This window comes from Anolis carolinensis, chromosome 1 (genome assembly GCF_035594765.1).
Source record: "Anolis carolinensis isolate JA03-04 chromosome 1, rAnoCar3.1.pri, whole genome shotgun sequence".
In the NCBI taxonomy this organism is placed as follows: domain Eukaryota; kingdom Metazoa; phylum Chordata; class Lepidosauria; order Squamata; family Dactyloidae; genus Anolis; species Anolis carolinensis.
Genome location: NC_085841.1, coordinates 97,795,801 through 97,811,615, shown reverse-complemented (window position 1 = coordinate 97,811,615; position 15,815 = coordinate 97,795,801). Strand labels below are relative to the sequence as shown.

General features: G+C 39.4%; 1 protein-coding gene across 5 annotated transcripts in view; it reads right to left on the bottom strand.

Annotated features, from left to right (window-relative positions):
* The window catches only part of hs3st5 (heparan sulfate-glucosamine 3-sulfotransferase 5), a 264,556-nt gene that overhangs the window by 141,823 nt on the left and 106,918 nt on the right, over nucleotides 1-15,815 (bottom strand). The gene's annotated exons all lie outside the window — the stretch shown is intronic.

Here is a 15,815-nt window from a genome sequence, read left to right as displayed (position 1 = left end):
GTGTGCTTTCCACCTACGTAACTGTGAAGCCAACAGGAAACTGAAAGTTACTTGGGAAGGCCAAGAGCTTGAACACTGCTTCCATCCTAAATACCTTGGTATCACCTTTGATCGAACACTAACATATAGGAAACACTGCATGAACACCAAGCACAAAGTAGCTGCATGCAACAACATCCTGCGGAAACTGACTGGCAGCGCATGAGGTGCAGACCCACAAGTAATAAGAACATCATCCCTGGCCTTGTCTTTCTCAACTGCTGAGTACACCTGTCCTGTCTGGCACAAGTCTGCCCATGCGAAGCATGTGGACATAGCACTGAACAAAACATGGAGAATTATCACAGGATGCCTTAAACCTTACAACTGTTGATAAACTCTACAAGTTAGCTGGCATTGCCCCTCCTGACATGCAACGGGAAGTTGCTGCTAACGGTGAGAGAAATAAGGTCAAACATTGTGAAATCCATCCATTGCATGACTATCACCCTCCTCCCACCAGACTCAAATCAAGGAAGGGCTTCATGAGGACCACCACTCCTCTTGATGTCCCCCCAGCAGCAGCAAGGGTGTCCCTCTGGGCAGCTAAACCAGGCAATTCCAACTGGATGGCCCCTCATGAGGGTCTGCCTCCAGGGGCAAACCAAGAATGGGCAACTTGGAAGTCCCTAAACAGACTCAGAAGCGGAGTGGGCAGATCAAAAGACAACCTGGCAAGATGGCACTACCTGGAGGAATCCTCCAGTTTGTGTGACTGTGGAGCTGAACAAACAACTCCGCATATGTATGCTTGCCCACAATGCCCTGCCTCATGCACGGAGGAGTTGTTTAAAGCTACGGACAATGCGGTCGCTGTTGCCCGCTTTTGGTCTAAAATTATTTAGCTGTTTGAGATTCCTTTATTTTATAACTTTTGGACTTGTTTTGTTGTGCAATGCTTTTGACACAAAATAAATAAAGTGGTCATTGTTGCTAGTGCATCTTTAGGATTAAGTCTACAGCTCAGCATAAGAGTATCTTTTTATTGGGAAAGCTAACTGGGCCTGACAAGGTTTGCAATTTTTGTGGTCCAGATTACAGATGAAGACAATGATAGCAAAGAGTAAGATTCTTAATTATTGGACACAAATGGTTTCTGGAAGTCCACAACTTGATTTATACTGAAAAAGTAATAATTCTACATGTAAGTTGTTCTATTTAAAAGTGCATCCCATTAAAAGAAATGTGGGGAGATATGCAACATCAGTACATGGAGAATGAAGATCAGTGGTAAAATACATACTTTGAAAGTATGAGTTTCCTGCATCCATCCTGGCATCTCCAGGCAGGCCCTGAAACCTTGATGCTAAGGGTAGGAAAGAACTTTTCACAGACGTATTCCTTTAATCGTACCTAATTTGCATGTCTTGAACTTACTATGAACTGAAATATTTGAAATGACACTTTTTAGGTTTTTGTAATACAGATCTCCAGTGAAAAACATGTTAATCAGTAAAATATGCACATAATTTCTGAAAAATTCATATTTTATTTTCTGAAATGCATTATTTTGAATAAAGGGATGTTGCTTACCAAAATGCACACAATGGTTAATACTTTAATGTATAAATAAGAAAATAAGTGCTTTTGTTAACTATATGATAGAAGTATTGCAAAACTCAAAATCCTAACAAAATGTACTCGGTTCAACCAAAATGATACATGAAGTTGGGTTGAAGTCAGCAGATTCATCTATCCATGTCTGCTGCTACTCAGTGCAACAAATGCTGTTTGAAACAACAATATTTGGCAACTTACTATGTTCTGGTATGCATTTGGAAAGGTTTTCTGCTTACTGCATAGGTCCTAACATGGAATATGGAATGCAAATGGCATGATGCATAGATCACTTTATCTAGAATTGGTCAAAGATAATAGAGTATGTGTGTTGTTTTACAGACCCATTGCTCCATGTCCATGGGATTTATGCACTTCAAAAAGGGCACCTTGTGCTAAGGGGATGCATGCATGTCAATCATTGCATTTTAAAAATATATCTTCCATTTTAAAAATTAATTTAAATGTATCTGTGTTTGAAGCATGCTGTTTAAAATAACTGCAGTCTGATGTTGAGGAAAGGAGCAAAATTTGTGGAGGTCTTGTGCATAGGCATGAAATGGGCAGACCTCTCTCTAGGGCAGCGGTTCTCAAAATATGCTCAGCAGAGCCCTTGGGGGTCTATGAAGCATACTGCAAGGCTCCGCGTCCCCCTCCTCTCCCCCTCCAAGCTTTCCCTTCTCTTTTCTGCTTGTCCCCCTCCCCATGCCTCCCTTGCCACCAAAAGCCCTTTTCCTTTGGCCCCTAAAAAACTTTTTCCTCCCCTCCCTCGCCCCTAAAAGCCATTTTTCCTCACTTTCCTCATTGCCCAGACCCTTTCCCCCCGGCCTTTCTTGTTTTCAAAACCTTATTTCTTTCCCAAGTCAGAGGGGGTGCTTTGATCGTGCCTTTCTTGCATGGCAGAATGGGTTTGGACTGGATGGCACCTGTGGTTGCTTCTATTACTATTACTATTGTTATTATGACAAAGGCTGGGTGCTATCTGTTTGGTGGTGCTTTGATTGTTCTTTTCCTGCATGGAAGTAGGGGTTTTACTGGATGGTCCCTGAGGTCTTTCACTGAAATACTGTTAAGTTTATGTTGGTCAAAATGTTTGCCCATGTCTGACACACACACACACAAACACACACTTTATAAATATTTATTGGGGTTCCACGAGAAACATTGACTTCAAAAAGGGCTCAGCAGCTGAAAAAGTTTGAGAACCCCTGCTCTAGGGGATTATAGGTATGTACTACACCACCAGGTGTGTTTAACAGTATCAATGGTCATGGCCATACAGCATTTCTAAAACCTTCCCACTTGTTCTCTCATCCACAGTGTTTACTGAGGATGCAGTATGTCAGCTACATAAGCAATGTACATCATCACTATTGTGAATGTGAGACTCGTCTGTGCCTCACAGTGAGATCCAGTGTCAATGTGCATTCCCAAGACACCAGTGTACATGTTTCTCAGTATACATCTTTCCCATGTTCCTTTGTCAAGAGTCAGGAAGAGTAGACCCAGATCAGCTTTTGTTTATTGCCCATGTGACTTACACAACACCCTAGATCTGTACACACTTGAGTAATGACTGACAAGAAAAAAAGAAAGATAGGAAAGGACTCAGTAATCTCAGTCTGATCCCCTCATTTGTGCATGTGCAGAAAATAATTGATTATGTCCCACATCACATATTAAAACTATTCCTTTCCTTTATCAACACAAGCAGAGACATATCAATTGCTATCCAAGGGAATTTCATACCCCAACATTGAATGTGTCTTAGAAATAAAGCCTTGACACAGTGTGAAAAAACAGTTCATTTATTCTTTCAAGATTTTGCAATGGTTATTCAGACAGGAGAAAGGCTTTATCGCAATGTTGTCTACTATGCAATAGATTACTTTGAAAGTATGTCATTGTTGCTTTCTCACTCCTTGCATATACTTTGTGAGGAACTTCCCAAAATACTTCACCTGGAGTTAGATCATGAACTTTCAAATAGTTTAATCCATCAAAAAAATACCTATAAAATTAGAGAGACATTATTTCAATATTTTCTCATTGAAGTACTAATTAAAAAGACATTTGCAAGTAAATGCCTTTAAGAAATAGGTGATAATTTCACTGTACTTAGTATTTGAATTGCAAGAGAGCAAGAGAACAAGGGATAATTTTCTCTAGAACTAGACCTACTTAAAAATTATATTTGAAAAGAAATGTCTGTTCAATTATCAAGAGAAATAGTGCCCCACATTTAAGCTGTTTTCCAGTTTTTGTTGCCTTATTAAAGACTTACCTGACTCATCAAAAACTCTCAAAACTTCCCAGAGATAGAATGAATTAACAGTGAGTATGCAAGTCTAGAAAGAGGTTTCTGGGTTGGGAAAGGTTGCCATCAAAATGAAATTGGAAGGGTAGCCATCAGAGCCGGCCCTAGGCAATTTTCGAGTGTAAGCAAGCAGCATTTTGGTGCCCCCCCCCCCTCCTGAAACCAATCACTGAAAAATAAAAGGTAGAAGGTAGAGGTGAATAGAATATATATGTGTGTGTGGTCCCTGCATGTGTGTGTGTGTGTGTGTGTGTGTGTGTGTGTGTATATGTGTGTGTGTGTGTGTGTGTATCCATACACACAATGTGGAGAATATGTGGAAAGGTAGATAGATAAGTAGGGAGCCACAGTGGAGGAACCTTCCCAGGAGCAAGGCCTAATAATAATAATAATAATAATAATAATAATAATAATAATAATAATAATAATAAAAAATCATCCCTTGCAATATCCAAGATGGCTCACTGCTACAGAATCTTGGGAGCTGTAGTTTGGTATGGTACCATTATTGGCAGAGAAAGCTAAGCTGTAGGAGTTGAAATCCAATCATTTATCCTCCCTATAGAATCAATTATATAAGCACTTTTAGCTATGATTTATTTTCTATTTTATTGTGTTGTGTTTTTATTATTGTATATGGCATTGAATATTTGCCTTTGCATTTGGAAGCTGCGCTGAGTCCTTTTGGGGAGAGAGGGCAAGTTAGAAATAAAATAGAATAATAACAATTATTTATTATTATGATTATTATTATTATTATTATTATTATTATTATTATTATTATGATTATGATTATTATAAAATATCTGGAGGACTAAAGTTTGTCCATGCCTGCTCTATACTGCACTTTCCAGAACTTTCCCATCACAATCTCCTATTGAGCTGGATACATGATTAAGACATTATTTCCAGCTTACTGAAGTTGGCTGTATATATTTTAGCTGAGGGGGCAGAAATTGCCTTAAAGCCATCTTGTGCAGCTTCAAAACCCCAACACTTGAGAACATTTTGCACTATAGCCAGATATTTCCAAGGTTGTACCCAAAGGGCTTGGCAAATATACCCTTTTTTGAGATGGATCTAAATCAGGCATGGGCAATCTTTGGCCCTCCAGATGTTTTGGACTTCAACTCCCACAATTCCTAACAGCCAGTATTTGAGAACACAGAAATGCTGGACCACTCTAAAAGCCACCATGTCAGACTACACAGAGAAGCCATTGAAATCCACAAGAAGCACATGGACAATTTCAACAGAAAAGAGGAAACCATGAAAATAAACAAAATCTGGCTACCAGTATTTTTAAAAAAAGCTAAAATCAGGACAATAAATAAAGAACAACACCCGGAAAATGGGAATTCCAGACAGGAAACAATCAGGGACAGCTAACACCTCCCAACAAAGGATTCCCCCAGGCAGGAAGCAGCCAGGCTTTGAAGCTGCAAGGCTATTCAATGCTAATCAAGGTGACCAATTGCAACATTCACACTTGCCTCCCACAGACAAGAGTTCTTTCTCCCACCCTGGACCTTCCACAGATATATAAACCCCACTTGCCTAGTTTCCCATAGACGTCCAAACCTCTGAGGATGTCTGCCACAGATGTGGGCGAAATGTCAGGAGAGAATGCTTCTGGAACATGGCCATAGAGCCTGGAAAACTCATAGCAACCCAGCCAGTAGGCTGTTGCTGAACAACCTATGAACTTTTAGCATTAAAGGAAAAAATGCCCAGGATTTTCTCACTTTACACAAACTGTTGGCATGTTTGGAGAATAGAATGCTTCTATACCAGGCAAGGGCAAACTTTGCCCATGTCTGGTGTTAGGAACTGTGGGAGTTACAATCCAAAACAAACTGACAGAAAATTGGGAGTTGTAGTTTGGCATGGTACTGGCTCTCTTCTGCAGGGAAGGCTAGGGACTTTGTAAAACTACAACTCACATGATTACATGGCACTGGATCTGTTGCAATTGAGGTGGTCCAATAATCCTTTCCAGGAGCTCTCCTTGAGATATCTCTGCATCAATAGGGGAATCAATAGGGGAATAGCGTCTGCATCAATAGGGGAATAGCGTCTAGGTCCAGGGAAGTCCTGCTCCCCCTCTACTCTGCCTTGGTCAGACCACACCTGGAATACTGTGTCCAATTTTGGGCACCACAGTTGAAGGGAGATGTTGACAAGCTGGAGAGCGTCCAGAGGAGGGCGACTAAAATGATCAAAGGTCTGGAGAACAAGCCTTATGAGGAGAGGCTTAAAGAACTGGGCATGTTTAGCCTGCAGAAGAGAAGGCTGAGAGGAGACATGATAGCCATGTACAAATATGTGAGGGGAAGCCATAGGGAGGAGGGAGCAAGCTTGTTTTCTGCTGCCCTGCAGACTAGGACGCGGAACAATGGCTTCAAACTACAGGAAAGGAGATTCCACCTGAACATCAGGAAGAACTTCCTCACAGTGAGGGCTGTTCGGCAGTGGAACTCTCTCCCCCAGACTGTGGTGGAGGCTCCTTCTTTGGAGGCTTTTAAACAGAGGCTGGATGGCCATCTGTCGGGGGTGCTTTGAATGCGATTTCCTGCTTCTTGGCAGGGGGTTGGACTAGATGGCCCATGAGGTCTCTTCCAACTCTACTATTCTAAGATTCTATGATTCTATGATTCTGGCTCTAAGGACTCCGTTTAAGGAAGGCTTGCCTGGCTCTGGTGTTCCCCTTTAAGCTTGGCTGTAGTTTGGAAACCAAACGGGCGGCTCCAAGGCAGGGCGAGGAGAAGGCCAAGCGCAGGCAGGCATGTCTCTTCTCTCTTCTCTTCTCTTCCCTCCCTCCCTGCTTCTCTCTCTCTCTCTCTCTCTCTCTCTCTCTCTCTCTCTCTCTCTCCCTGTGACCTCTGAGAGAGAGAGAGAGAGAGAAGCAGGGAGGGAAGAGAGAGAGCCATGCCTGCCGGAAGGCTTCAACTGAGCGGGGGGGGGGGGGGGAGAGGGCCACAACTGCGCCCCAGGGGACCGTGCACCCCAAGCGGGGGCCTCACTGGCCTCCATGTTGGACCGGGCCTGGTAGCCATTGCAATATTAGAAAAATGTTCTAACTTCAAGAATTGAATTCATTCTTTCAGCCCCTCCAGTCCCATCCAACTAATGTACAAGATGTGATTTTGCTCACAGTGCTATAAAGAAAGTGATGTAATAGAGCCAGGACTCATAACGCCAAACTCCTAGGATTTTTTGATTGGCAGAGACTATGGTACCATCTGCTACTCCTGGAGCCCTCTATTTTCTTTGAATTTAACTACATAGCACATAGTAGTGGACTCAGAACTGATTTTTCTAGACAGAATTTAGTATGATGAGCTATCCATGTTCTAATCTAGAATACTCTGGGGCGGTTTGGTTTTGGGTGGGCAAGAACCATTAGCTTTATAGAAGAAGAGTTTGTGGGAGATGAAAAGTATATTTGTACAGGACGAGGGAGGGAGAAAGTTAGCTGAATGCCAAAAAACTCTGGCAATGAGAAGCCCCTGGCCCAATAAGAAGTTTCTGTTTATATAATCATATTGTGAGATAGGGTTTTCAATTTTTTGTAGAGAAATGTATCCAAGATCCTTTATCTAGGATAGTGGTTCTCAAAGTGTGTTCCACAGAGCCCTTGGGGCTCCGCGAAGCATACTGAGGGGCTCAAGTGTGCTCTCCTCCTCCCCTAGCTCCCTTGCTGCCAAAAGATTTTCACCTTCATCTTTCTTGCTTTCAAAACCCTATTTCCCTCCTACCACTTAGGAGGTGCTTTGGTTGGGCATCCAGTGATCAGTATGCAAACACATTAAAAGGCAGTTGCAGAAAAACAAGGACCTCCCCAAAAGACTGTGGTGATGATTAACATTATGCTTTTCCTCAATTTTGGACACAAAGCAGCTTACAACACTAAGAAGACCCTCTCTGATATTCCACTAAATGTACTTGTGAGGGTAGCAGGACAGAGAGAAGAGCTTTCCCAGAATATCTCAAAACACAGGGAGATTTAGAAAGGAAAGTACAGACCTTCAAATGCTCTGGACCTGAACTGTACAGAATTTTATATGTCATTATATGCAGGCATCAGTTGGATTTACACCTGAATATTTCACTACAATCATGCCTCCAGATTTGCTCTTTTGATTTTTGAATATTTAATTATTCATGGATTTGACTAAAAAAAATTCTCTCTAAGAATCTCTGAATCCTCTAGTGGGACTATATGGTCACACTGGAGAACCAACAGATTTCTAGAGAGAATACCTCTCTAGGAATCTCTGGGACCCCACCTACACTCATAATTTAATGCTGTTTCAAACCAATATGGGAGAAAGTGGTTTCGCTCTGCAGATTACTACACAGAAAATCCTGGAACCAGTTTGAGGTTGGAGAGGGGTCCTACGCCCCTTAGCCCAGCAAATGTGGAGGGCGAACTGTAGCCATGCATAAGTCTTAGCTAATTTGCCAAAAATATACAAACCTTTTCTCTCTTTCTACCCCCATCACCCACTTCCATGTTTAAAAAAACTATGCCATTGGAAAAATAGAACTGGAAGGATCTTCATTAAGTCCACTCTTTGGCACTGTGTGTCACATGGAATCCAATTTTTACTTAAAACCTTTTTTTAAAAAAATAGAACCAACTAGAAATAATAAATTGGAGAGGCAGCCATTTTGCTTCACCCTTATTTCAGTGCAAATACATTCTAAGAATCCTGTTTTTTTGGTCAACCTTCCAGCCTTGCAGAAAGCTCATAAGAAATAACTGTGGGCCTTTCTACATAGGCCCAAAATCCGTGATCAGTAACAATGTCTCAGGCAAACCTGGATTAATCCAAAATAAACTGGGTCTTCCCAGTTTACTTCAGATTAATAAAACACTTCAACAGATCTGTACCTTACTGAAAAGTGCGGATCTGTTGAAGTGCTGAACCTGGGGGGATTGTCTCCTTGGACTTCATTCCATGATCCTGGAAGTGAATTCCAACAGCCATCCTGATTCTTCGGGCTCCTTGATTCCCCCCACCTCCTGATGCATAATTTTCAAGCATCAGGAGGATTATGCAGAGGGGTCTGTGCTGCTGGCAAGCCCCTCTGATAAGTTTTTGGGGAGGGGGAATGGGGGGTTGGGAGGGGGCTGAATGCCATCCCAGGTCAACCTCTGATTGGCCTGCAACGGCATCTAGCCACCCCCCCCCCAAGGAGGTGGAAACTGAAACCTGCTTCCTGATGGGTTTTAGTTAAATGTAGAAGGGCCCTGATAGGATGGTGGTGATATGTAGGTCAATGCAGACCTCTGAGAGTGAGTAATAGCAGTCAGCAGAAATTGGTAGCTGCCCACCATGTAAGATTACATCCAGGTGTTTTTCTCTGTCAGCAGGGCACTCTCCTTATTCACCCAATCTAGAGAGTGCAAAACAGATGCTCATCATAGGAATCTGGTTTGTTTTTGCTTTTGTACTTTATGAAAATTATTGATTCAGACAGATTTACATTTAACAACAGCAATTTGCCTACTCAGCACTGAAATTACTTAGTTTTGGGAATATTATCAAATCTAGTTCAAAAGAGCAGGATCAATGATTGGGCAGAATGCACAGAGAAGGATTTTCATGAGGATTGCTATGAAAAATATGGGAAGACAATTTTTCAGGGCTCCTTGGCTTAAGAGTTACCAAGACTAGGAACCCTTTGGCTCCACCATTTAAGCAGAGCTAATTGGCTCCTTATCTGACCAGCCCTTCTTCAGTATATCTTCTGATGTTTGGTCTATAAGGTGCCATGAACAGCTCTTGAACTGATCTAGGGCCTTAAGACACACTACACTTGCCCAAATCCGAAAAATGAATGGGCAAAAGACTTGGAAAGATGTGTGTCCACCATCTATGCTAACTGAGCTGATGTCTACATGAGGACATGAGTTAAACAATTTAAAAGATTGATGATTTATTTAGATAGTTGCAGAAGATCTGCATAATTAATAAGGTTGTTCAGCCCATGCTCTAGTATTGTGCATCTGTATTAACTTTGAAAGCACAGGGGCTTCTCCTCAGTGACTTGTGGATGAGACAGGTTCAAAGGCCAACACTTACCGTATATACTCGAAGATAAGCTGAGTTTTTCAGCTTATGTGCTGAAAAAGCCTCAGCTTATGAGTGGAAAAAGCCTCTCCTGGCTTATAATTGGGTCAAGGTCAAGCCTGCAGTGGAGCTTGGAGGCTGTTGCTTGCAATATATGATATATTTCTCTCATCTTACCCACCCTTATCAGTGTTTACTTTTCCAAAGCCTCCCTCGCTCTTAACCAAGGGAATGTTTTGAAAAGGGAAAGAAGTCCTTGCAAATCAGGAAGAATATATATATACACACACACACATATACCCATTAATCTTATAAAAGCATTTTCCCCTAAAATATTTGTTAATCTCTGCTACAGATACATAGGCATTTCCCCCTGCAAGCCTTTGCAATCCCTATGTACCTTTATATTTGTATCTATCTATCTATCTATCTATCTATCTATCTATCTACATTAATTTTATATATGAATCCCCCCTTATATGTTTGCAAGTCTTTGCAAATCCTATATACATATAGATAGCTAGAGATTTCCACGTACCTGCATATCTGTATCTATGTGTATACATTATTTTATATATGAATTTTCACCTCACATGTTTGCAAGTCTTTGCAAATCCTATACAGATATAATTATCTATATATAGAGAGATGTCTAGATAGATATATATGAATATAGGGCTTGCAACTATTGCAGGAGAAATGCACACACAGAGAGATTTCTAGAAATATATAAATATAAATATATAGGGCTTGCAAATATTGCAGGAGGGAAATGTACATATATAAAGAGAGAATTTGCAAACATTTCAGGGGGAAATGCATATGTGAAATTAGTATATATAATTATAGATCTATATCTAGCTCTGCATTGTTTATGTAGGCATTGAATGTTTGTCTGTTACTATGTTGGAAGCTGGCCTGAGTCCCCATGGGGAGATAGGGCAGGGTATAAATGAAGATGATTATTATTATTATTATTATTATTATTAAGTTATTGTTAATACCATATTGTTTTTTTGACCCTACTTTTCCACTTACAGCGCAATTATACTGTTTTTCTTTGAAATACTGTACATATTCAAAAACCGTTAACCTACTGATGCCTCAATATAATTTCATTGGGATCTACTTTCATTTTGAAATTTACCAGTAGCTGCTGCATTTTCCACCCTCAACTTATACTTGAATCAATAAGTTTCCCCGGCTCGGCTTATATTAGGGTCGGTTTATACTCAACTATATGTGGTATATTTCCAAGATTATTGGTAACTAAATTATGTGGATTCCAAATTTCAATAGTTCCTCCTACCCACTCCCATTTACACTCTCTTGTTGTTTGTTCTACTATAAATTATATGGCTACATTTTGCAACTTCAAAAGGAAACAGTCATTTCAATACTGCACATTATAAGCAATGCTCCTGTGCAAACTACTTTGTATGTATCAAAAAGTATTAAAACCTTATAAAAATAGGACGATGTAAGCATATCACATTTCATTTGGTGAAGTTATGGAATGCTGCATTATGGCTGAGTTAATGGTTTATATGTTTATAGCATGTGTCACCTGGAATGGAAATTTCTCAGATACATCACATTAATATATATATATATATATGCATGATGATGGCAGGACCCCTAATGTGAGGAAGATAGGAAAATCATTATAATCTGCATTTCCAAATTGAACGAGCATTTCACTCAGTAGAAACCTCTTGACTGCAAATAGTCTGGAATTACAACCTGCTGTTTGAGATACCTGTGTATGTCTTCTTGTTTATATGTATGCATGCACACATTTGTGTACATATTTACTTTTTAAGAGAGCAAACATTATCCCATTTCTTTGGACCAAATGACACTGAAAATCATAATTCAGTAGAACAACTCAGTCACTTGGAACCTACGCATGTTGAAGGCAAGTTATTTCAGAGCAATACCTATTTTATGCTGACCCAAGTGATGAGTCAGCCTCCTACAGATAAAGCACTCAAGGCTGCTCTTAACAACCTCCTAATGAAATCTAAAGCTGCCCTAAGGGGGTGGGGGAATTACAACAGTGCTTAAAAGAAAAACAAAGCAACAACAAAAAGGAAAACAAAACAATGAGAAAAAAGAAACCCTGCAACAAAAATTCAACTTTTGCATGAATACCAGAACAATTAACTTAGCTTCTTATGAGGACACAAACCAAATGTATGTGGACAGTAGTCTGCACAAAATGTTTTCACACATAGTAAAACACAGAAAAGAATGGCCATATTGGGTATCTTTATAACTTGCATTTACATTATATTGCATTCCTTCTTTGTTGTGCTGAAAGGCAACTTTCGCATTTACTTTTAAAGGCTATGGAGAAAACCAATGGTAAATACACACACACTTCGCTAGAGAAAAAGAGACTTTGTTTGATACATGCACTTTACAGTATTGTTCATGGTATCCAATCCAATTCAGTTCAATAAATATGTAAATATGTCTTAACTATAAAGACAAATTGTTTCAGATATAGAGACAAGAAGCTATCAAATGAATGCGTATTTCATATACACTGACTTAACAAATTTGAAACGGGTACATTTGCTGGAAAAATGTTTGAGCTCTAGGAATGTTTGTGCTCACCCAAGGTGCATCCATATTATATATACACATATAGTTTCAGTACAGTTTTAAATAGGCATTAAAATGCAGTCCACAGCCATCTCAAGAATGAGGTGTCCACAAAATGTACAGTGCCAATATGTGCTGAAGCATGCATCCAGTCAGAAACAGCATATCGGACAGGCTGCTGCCTATAGAGGTATACTGCCAGATGATAAAAAACAAAAATTATTCCCGAATTTGGATCAATCTACAATTAGTGAATTTTGATGGCCACCATCCTAGCCTCCAACTGGTTCCTGGGGTACCTGTGTAAGCACTCCGCAGTGAACCAGTTCTCTTTAATCCACATCCTGACTCGGTTTCAAAGACTGTGTAGAACTGCCCCAAATCTAACGTTATATCTTCCTGTGTGTTTTCTAGGATGGATAGCAATAAACATTCATGATATGTGTGATTTTAAAATAATTTTTGTAGTAGATTTGGGATGTTACTTCACCTCTTAGATAACAACTTTTGTCTGGGAGTGAATTCCCTTTTCATTTCCCTATATTTCCCAATATTTCCCTATGCCTGCTATGGTTTTCATTGATATATTCTTATTTATTTTAGTGAAAAATGATGCTGCATGCTCTACTGCTATTCTGTTACATTTTATGCAATTATTTTGCTTGAATTCAGACCAGCTAATTAATGCCATTGGGATCTATGTCTCTTTCTTCTGATAAACGACTACATGTTTTCAGCTTCTTATGGTTTATACATAGCTTTCTGTATGCTTGCAGAAAGCTAAAAGTTTACTAAAATAAAGACAGCCTTACTGCCAGGGTATAATTTTGCTGAGGGATTAATGTAGTATCACTTACCACAAATGCCAACATTATGATGTAGTAACATTATTAAGTTTTAGTTCAGTCTTTATTAACCACCAGACTCCCTAGCTTTACAATAGACAAAGCAGAGCATATTTTTAGAACAAATTATTCTCAATTTGTTTTACTTTACACCGGATTTTCAAAGGAGCCATTCAGGGGAATCCCCAGTCCCAATTAGTAGACTGGTGTAGAGGGAGCATCACTAATAATATTACTTCAAACAGAATCATTTTTATCCTGTAAGGGGAAGGAAAATGCCATTATTTGAAGCTGATCATTAAGCTATTCCAAGACACACCGTGCTGCAATCCTCCATATGTCTACTCAGAAGTAACCCCTAATGATTTCAAAGGGCCTAACTTGTAGGTCAGTGTATCTAACACTACAGACTATAGTCCTTTTCAGACATTTTGACAAGCTTTTAATGAACACACATGGAGTGAAAAAGTACTGCTGCAGCAGGTTTCTATCTGACCTACTTGCATTTATTATAAAGTGTGAAAAGAACCTTCTCTCTGTACAGGTGGGGTGGGGTGGAAGAGTCTTACATGCATCACAATGACAAAGAAAAGGCCACTCTGCTGCTTCCCTACTCCAGATCAGGTGATGAACATTTCAGTAGGAATCAAACCTCATTTTTGTATAGTTTCACTTTGATGACCCCTTTGCTTTGTTACATCCACTTAAACTTTGTTACATCATCCATCTCTTCATAAGTCAAAGTAGTCAGTTGATCGCAAACTTCTAAAGCCCTATAAGTTTGACTGAATCAAATGAATCTGAATTGCAAAAAAAATGGACACAGGATTTCAGCCTTAGCTTGTTTTATTTTTTGAAGACAATTGCCATACATAGCCATCAAGTTCAGCGCATACCAAATAATTGGAAAATAGCATGAAGAGAAAGGGAGTTAGTGCAAAGTGACTAATCCACTCTAATCATGCTTAAAAATAAAAACACAAAATAACATTCAGGGGGCATTTACACTGTAAACTTAATGCATTTTGATACTACTGTAACTCTAATGGCCCAATGGTATAAAATCATGGAAGTTGTAGTTTTATAAGGTATAGCCTTCTCTGCTAAATATAGTGGGTGCCTCAGCATACTATAAATCTTAGGATTCCAAATAATTAAGCCATGGTAGTTAAAATAGTGTAAAACTGCATTACAATAGAGTCTCACTTATCCAACACTCGCTTATCCAACGTTCTGGATTATCCAATGCATTTTTGTAGTCAATGTTTTCAATATATCATGATATTTTGGTGCTAAATTCATAAATACAGTAATTACTACATAGCATTACTGCGTATTGAACTACTTTTTCTGCCAAATTTGTTGTCTAACATGATGTTTTGGTGCTTCATTTGTAAAATCATAACCTAATTTGATGTTTAATAGGCATTTCCTTAATGCCTCCTTATTATCCAACATATTCGCTTATCTAACATTCTGCCGGCCCGGTTATGTTGGATAAGTGAGACTCTAGTGTATTTCTATTGTGCAAATGCACACTAAGACACCCAAAACAATGCTATTTCATATTCATTCTAAATTTAACTTGAGTTACTTCAGGTTTCCTGTCTCTATATGGATTTTTTATGAAGTACTCATATTCAGTACAAACACATCTGATTCACATCTGAGTGAAAAGTATTCCATATAATTCACTCAGATTAAATTAGGCTGGATCTACAGCTCCCTATATCCCAAGATCTGATTCCAGATTATCTGCTTTGAACTGGATAGTATGAGTCTACACTGCTAGATAATCTGGGATAAAAAAGGTAATCTGGAATCAGATCCTGGGATATAGGGCAGTGTAGATCCAGCCTCAGTCTTGGGGCCTATCTACGCAGCACCTAAAACATGTGATTTCCTGAGTTAAAAGGGAGGGGGTAGCTACATGACATTTTCACGAAATGCACACTGAGTCGCTGCAACAGACGAAAAACACAGGATAAAAAGGCCCTCTTTTATCCTTATTTCAGGCAAAAAAGGTGCATATTTGCATCACTGTATATCCCTCCTTCCTGTGGAGACATGTCCGCTTTTAAAAGCCCAAAACAGCTGATCATTTGATTGGCTTGTGAAACAGATACACAGCTGATTTAAAGGAAGCACAAATGAATAGTAATTAGAACTGAAATTTGTTATTTTATACTTTATAATATTAAACAGAGTTTGAATAAACAATTGGGGGAACAGAAAATTTGGGTGGAACTTTTGTTTTTGGTTTTTTAAAAAAAATCACATTATGTGCTGAACCTCATGCAAATCTGTTTGTATTTATATTAAGATATTTGCATGTGTGCAAATACAGTTCAGCTCATAACTGACTAA